Source organism: Morus notabilis, unplaced genomic scaffold (genome assembly GCF_000414095.1).
Source record: "Morus notabilis unplaced genomic scaffold, ASM41409v2 Scaffold467, whole genome shotgun sequence".
In the NCBI taxonomy this organism is placed as follows: domain Eukaryota; kingdom Viridiplantae; phylum Streptophyta; class Magnoliopsida; order Rosales; family Moraceae; genus Morus; species Morus notabilis.
In genome coordinates, this window is record NW_010361652.1 from 356,769 (window position 1) to 363,715 (window position 6,947).

At 35.3% G+C, this 6,947-nt stretch overlaps 1 pseudogene; it reads left to right on the top strand.

Moving 5' to 3' along the window:
* Positions 1-5,205, top strand: part of LOC112092043 — an 11,475-nt pseudogene extending 6,270 nt beyond the window's left edge.
* Positions 5,206-6,947: the final 1,742 nt, after the last annotated feature.

A 6,947-nucleotide genomic window follows, 5' to 3' on the forward strand; every position in this document is an offset into this window, starting at 1 on the left:
TAAACACTCGAATTTTCACAAACACCAACGCATGCACGATGTGGAATTTTTGGAGAAAAGTTTTTTCCTTCCCTTGCTCTAAGAGAATTTCGACCACGCTATTCAAATTAGGGCAAAAATTGTTTCAAAAATTGTGTCCACAATTTTCTACTATTCTCTTATTTATAGAGTAGAAGTCAAACTTCAAGAAGGAATCTAATATCTATCTCCAAGATAAAACTTGTTAATTATCTCCTATTTGAATTTGAAACAAAATCTCCCATTCCCTTATCCTTAAGTGTGGCCGGCCAAGATAGGGGGTTCTCATCCATGTGTGGCGCCAATTTCATATAGGAAAGGAAGAGAAAAGTATCCTTTATCCTGTAGTCCAATTTTGACTCAAATTCAAATTTCAATTTAAGTCAAACTTAAATTAATTTGAATTCTAAATTGAACAACTTATCAAATAAGTTTAAATGGATAAATCTCGATGTGTTCAAATTATTATTTAAATAATCACATTATTTAAATAATAATTAATTCTCAATTAATTATTTTTGAGTGTTTAATTTTAGAATTCTGTAATTCTAAAATTCCCATTTTACCCTTTGTGTCTGGTAGAATTACTAGAACGACGCGGGGACTAATGGACCTATAATCCCGAGCTCTAATAAAATTAATAATCAATTAAACACTTTAATTAATTAATTAATTCTATTAATTCCAATAGTTACTCCACTATAAACTTGGAATTGCACTCTCGAAATTATAGACATAAATTACTTCTAAACTGTGAAGTGTCCATTTGATATAGTCATTGCATATAGATCGATCATCCATAAATAATTCATAATTATAGCAAAGTAAAATCCGTTAACCTCTCTAATTACTTCTTTATCTTTGAGTATCATTGATTCTCTAATGGACAGTGATTCATAAAACGCATTCATGAATCGGAGCTCCTACTGGTCCAAGTACTGAATGAACCCTCAAGAGAATTATTTATCTACTTTTTTCTTAAGAATGAATGGATTCCATCTCGTGCAATAACATTCCCGGCTACCTACTTCATCATATCTCCAAAATACAAGGAATAGGATTCATGATCTCAGAATCCGTAATCAAAAGACACAAATCCATAAATAGGAGTCTGTTAAGAACTCAGGATTAAGACCATTCTATATATGACTATCGGTAGACTCAATTAGAATATCTATACTTAACGGAAATTATTAGAAATTCATATTGTGTCTGTGTCCTTGTTCCACATAATCTCATTATGCAAAATACACTCATTCAATATCTCACTATATTAACAGTACAGATAACACCGTTCCATTCTAATAGGAATGACATGTATTAATAATGTTTTAATTAAAGATTCTGAACTTTAATTAAATTCATTATGAACATTGCTTTTTGATTATTATCCTTAAACATTATCCTCTTGTATATAACACTTATATACAATGTTTAAGGTTACATAAATAATCACGGAATTTTCATTGATATTCATAAAATATTCACAAATATATACACATAAAATGATGAATAAACTCTTTTATTAAATAAATAATAAATAACCTATTACATCTTATGCTTCTAGGACACCATTCCCAACACTCTCTAGTTCAGCCCTTGTTTCCTTCAACTTCTTTTCTCTCTCTACAATAAGCAATTCATAATTATTAGCAGCTCTCTTCATCACATCATTCTCTTTGACAAGATCATCGACGCGCTCCCGTAGAGACTTACTTATTTCACACACTTTAACCCATTTGCTGAACATGGTCTTATAGGATTCTTGTATGGCATCAATAGTCAACTCCTCACCATCACTGTTACTCTCAAAATCTGAAAAGGTCTCCTTCATTTTCACTGTTCACGGAATCTGTTACAGGCAGTGTTGCAACACTGTCTATGACGCCTTTTGTAACACTGTCTGCAGAAACACTTTGATAAGTTTAAACATTGAAAGCAACATAGTTACTCACATGGTCTTCATCCTCCTGACTGCCTTCAGAGTCTTCATCACTCCATGTTGCATTAAACGACTTCTTCTTCTTCTTGAGGGTATTGGCGCATTCGGATTGAATATGTCCATATCCGTCGCACTCTCGGCATTGAATACTTCTGTTCTTTGTCTTCAATTCCGTGCTATTTGCTGCAGATTTACTCTTTTGAAAATTGATGGAGTTGCCATTTCTTGAATTCTCATTCTTCCTATTGACCTTCTTCATCACCTTATTGAATTTCTTTGACAACCTTGTTATGGACTGGGCCAAATCTTCTTCATCATCAGAATCAACTTCGGCTTGAAAGGCAATGCTTTTCCCCTTCTTTCCTTCCCTGTTTTCATCCAGATTCACATTCTTGGCTTCCTCAATAGCTGTCACTTTGTAAGCAAACCTTTGAGGGAGTGATCTCAATGCCTTCCTCGCCAGTTTCTCCTCAGAAATTTTCTCACCAAGTGCAAAAGCCTCATTAGCAATATCACATAACTTTGAATTGAAATCAGAAATTGTGTCATCTTCAAGCATGCATAAGTTTTCAAACCTAGTAGTGAGAATTTGAAGCTTTGATAGTCTCACGGCAGTCGTGCCCTCATGCGCTGTCTGTAGAATTTCCCAAGCCTTCTTGGCCGACTCACATGTAGAAATGAGTTTGAATTGATTGGCATCCACCCTGTTGAAGATGGCATTAAGTGCTCTTGAATTGCTATTCGCTAATCGATCTTCTTCAGTCGACCATTTCTCTTCGGGTTTCATAACTTCTTCTCCAGCCTCATTTTTGGTAACAGGGTACGTCCAACCAATCAACACAGCATGCCACGCTTTCTCATCAAGTGCTTTGATGAACGCCTTCATACGAGCTTTCTAATAAGAATAATTGCAACCATCGAGGAGAGGAGGATGTGAAATCGAACCACCTTCTTTCAAAAAATCTATCCCTGTTACAACAGACCAACTCCCAAAATCTCACCAAGCAAACAGTTAGTGAACCGCTATGATACCAATGGTTAGGTCCTTTTTGTCGCTGGTGTCACATAGAGTGTTATAACACTTTACTGTAACACTGTTTTAACAAAAAATCTGAAATTAAACCAGCAAAACAGCAATGCATGAAAGTAATGCAGAAACGTAAAGGACACCAGAAAATGGTATCGTAGTTCGGTGCGCACACCTACTCTGTGAAGCCACGCCCAGACAATGATCAATCCACTAAGTTCAAAAGATTACAAAGGACCGAACGGTCTTACACACTCAGCGACTCCCTCCTTGACGATGTCGCCATTGCCTAGAATCTCCTTAGAAAGCTTGATCAGTGAGCATCACTCGACTTGACGGTTTCCTCCCGAAACAAAAGAAATCTACTCCCGAAGAACCAACTCGAAAGTGTTCTAACAATTCGTCGCAACATATCAAGCGACACTTAACATTACAATCTCATTTTCACATGAACAATCGCCAGTTTTCTGTATTCAGCACATATTCTTCATCTCACGTTCTTCACCGCATCAAAACCCTCATGTCACTGTATATACCATCACATAATCACACCCCTCAATCATCCACGATAAGCACATCTAATCATGGTAATATCTCATCCATTAACACCACAAATCAGGTCACCAGCCCCAATGACAGTAAGAAGACAATCATTCCCAATATTTCTCACGATTCTTTCCTTAGAAGAACCAGCCATAATGCTCCAGAAAGTCCACTCTTGATTTTCAGCAGTCAAGATCTTTGATTTGCAGCCAATAAACATGACAACCAAACTTTTCTTAAGAGGACTATCAATTTACAATGCTAACCAATCTTACAACCAATTTGTCAAAAATAAGCCAAAGAGATTTCGACTCTATTATAAACAAAAGAAGCTTTGCGCTGAAACTTTTGTCTTTGATTTCAAAGAGTGAGGGTGGCGAACGAGCTCGGTGCTGGCAATGGCAACGCGGTGACATTTGCAACGAAGGTTAATTTCGGTGGCGCAATCCACAGTTATCGGTCTCTTCTTCTGCATACTTATCTTAATACTTCACAAGTTTGCATACATATTCACGTCGAGCACTGATGTTATCCGCGTAGTTGGCAAGATGTCTTACCTCTTGGCCATCACAGTTTTACTCAACAGTTTTCAGCCATTTTATCAGGTTAGTCTAGACCTTTCATCAATTGCCACCCAAAAAAAAAAAAAAATTTGAAAACAATTTTTGATGCTCAACCTCTTTCATCTATTTATTTATTTATTTTTGGTTCTGTTGTACAGGAGTGGCTGTGGGCAGCGGATGGCAGGCATGGGTGGCCTATATAAATCTAGGTTGCTACTACATAATTGGGCTGCCACTAGAGATTCTAATGGGATGGATATTCAAATTGGGTGTTATGGTGCGTTTTAGCTTTCTACATTCCCTTTTATCTAACAAACTGAACAAAATCCAATTGTGGGTACTTACGAAAACTACAAAGTTTAGTTCTGAACAGAAACCGTGTTCTTCAAAGTTTCTTGCGCTGTCGAGCTTCTCATGCCATTTTTTTAGTATATTTAAATTTTTACCATGTTCTTAGGGCACAAACGTATCGAATTTAATTCCAAACCAATAGATATAACCCCTCTAAATCTCTCTTTTTTTTTTGTCCTTTTGATGAGAATCTTTTAGCTGCCTCCGAGCAATGCCCAAAGCAGATCAATGTTGAACCCGGTCCGAGTTCCAAAACATATTATCCGAGTGTCATCGTATTACAAGGCTCTAATAATATATATATATATATATATATATTTAATCATTCCTATCATTTTAGCTTTCACTGAGCTTAATTAGGTGATTTTGAATCAAGCCCAAGAATTATAATTCTAGCTTCTCTAGCAAAACATTATCGGTAGTACTAATTATTACATGTCTTTTTGAGTGGTTGGATTTTATGCATATTTGATGCCTTGTGACAGGGTATATGGGGTGGGATGATCCTTGGTGGGACTGCCGCACAAACGGTGATATTGGCCATCACAACAATTCGATGTGACTGGGAAAAAGAGGTGCCCAATAATTTCCCTTAATTAGTTGATCAGTGAAAAAGCAGTCAATTATAGAACCTTTTTACTATATACTTTGTACCCATTTTGTGACAATCAAATCAAATTTTGTAGGCAGAGAAAGCCAGCAAGCGTGTACAGGTGTGGTCAGTCCCTAATCCAGAGAATCACCCAGAGGACCGACATTAGCTGAGTTGGATGGATTTCAGTATATATAGTTTTGTTGCATAAATATTTTTCTATCCATTTTGATATTATAATTTGATTTTATTTGACTCTATACATAATTACAACATACTCATACGAACTACACACAGAATAATCTAGACAACTCAACAATGGCAAATTGACAATTACCATAGCAGACAACAACGAAATGAGAAACAATAATAAAGTATGAAAGTGCAAAAATAAATAAGCAACATCTGAGTGGAAAGCTTTAAGAATTAGACATCGAAATTCTTACCATGGGAAGCAATAAAATCGAAGAAAAACTATCAAACAATCACACACGATTTATGCAGGTTTACTTTTGACGTGAGTGTTGCATCAATTTTTAATAGTTGCAGCATTTCTTTATGATAAAGAAAAATATTATAAAAGAAAAATCAAACACCTCAGATCCCGTCTTTTTCTTCCCTCGAACCTCTCTTTACTACTCTAGCAAAATCATTCATAATCATTCGTCATTTTGCAAGTAAACTTTTAGAAAGTTTATTCAACTTTCTTAGAGTCATTTTTGTAAAGGGCTGCAAATATCTTCTAGTGTTCCCAGCATGTTTTCAACGATTTCGTTCCTTGTGTGGTTGAGAATTCGCCAATTGCTTCAATGTGGAAAACAAAAGGTTACGGATTTACCACGATCTTAATAATCACAATACATTTGATGATCATCTCAAAAACGATAATGACGATTCGCTAAAAAAATGAACAAGGATCATAATTTAATAAGGATGAAAAGACAATGTTGCTTTTATTATAAATCTTAGACTTTGATTTGTTCTTTTTGCAATCATTGCTATAATTTTAGCTTTCATTGAGCTTAATTAGGTTATTTTGAATCAAGCCCAAGAATTATAATTCTAGTTCTCTAGTAAAACATTATCGGTAGTACTAATTATTACATGTCTTTTTGAGTGGTTGGATTTTATGCATATTTGATGCCTTGTGACAGGGTATATGGGGTGGGATAATCCTTGGTGGGACTGCCGTACAAACGGTGATAATAACAATTCGATGTGACTGGGAAAAAGAGGTGCCCAATAATTTCCCTTAATTAGTTGATCAGTGAAAAAGCAGTCAATTATTGAACCTTTTTACTATATACTTTGTACCCATTTTGTGATAATCAAATCAACTTTTGTTGGCAGAGAAAGCCAGCACGCGGGTACAGAAGTGGTCAGTCCCTAATCCAGAGAATCACCCAGAGGACCGACATTAGCTGAGTTGGATGGATTTCAGTATATATAGTTTTGTTGCATAAATATTTTTCTATCCATTTTGATATTATAATATAATTTTAGTTGACTCTATACATAATTAATTACAACATACTCATACGACCTACACACAGAATAATCTAGACAACTCAACATTGGCAAATTGACAATTACCATAGCAGACAACAACGAAATGAGAAACAATAATAAAGTATGAAAGTGCAAAAATAAATAAGCAACATCTGAGTGGAAAGCTTTAAGAATTACACATCGAAATTCTTACCATGGGAAGCAATAAAATCGAAGAAAAACTATCAAACAATCACACACGATTTATGCAGGTTTACTTTTGACGTGAGTGTTGCATCAATTTTTAATAGTTGCAGCATTTCTTTATGATAAAGAAAAATATTATAAAAGAAAAATCAAACACCTCAGATCCCGTCTTTTTCTTCCCTCGAACCTCTCTTTACTACTCTAGCAAAATCATTC